Genomic DNA, 219 nt, shown 5'->3' on the forward strand with positions numbered 1-219 from the left:
GAAAATAAGGCGCCTGACGTGCAGATCCAGGAGACTTTGTGGCCACCAGATGATGAGGCATGTGTGTATTTATGTCTCTGTTTTTGAGACAGAGTCTCTCTCTGTCGCCCAGGCTGGAGTGCAGTGGCAGGATCTTGGCTCACTGCAATCTCTCCCTCCCAGATTCAAGTGAGTCTCAGGCCTCCCAGGCAGCTGGGACTACAGGTATGTGCCACCATG

This window comes from Colobus angolensis, unplaced genomic scaffold, assembly GCF_000951035.1.
Source record: "Colobus angolensis palliatus isolate OR3802 unplaced genomic scaffold, Cang.pa_1.0 Scaffold2, whole genome shotgun sequence".
Classification (NCBI taxonomy): domain Eukaryota; kingdom Metazoa; phylum Chordata; class Mammalia; order Primates; family Cercopithecidae; genus Colobus; species Colobus angolensis.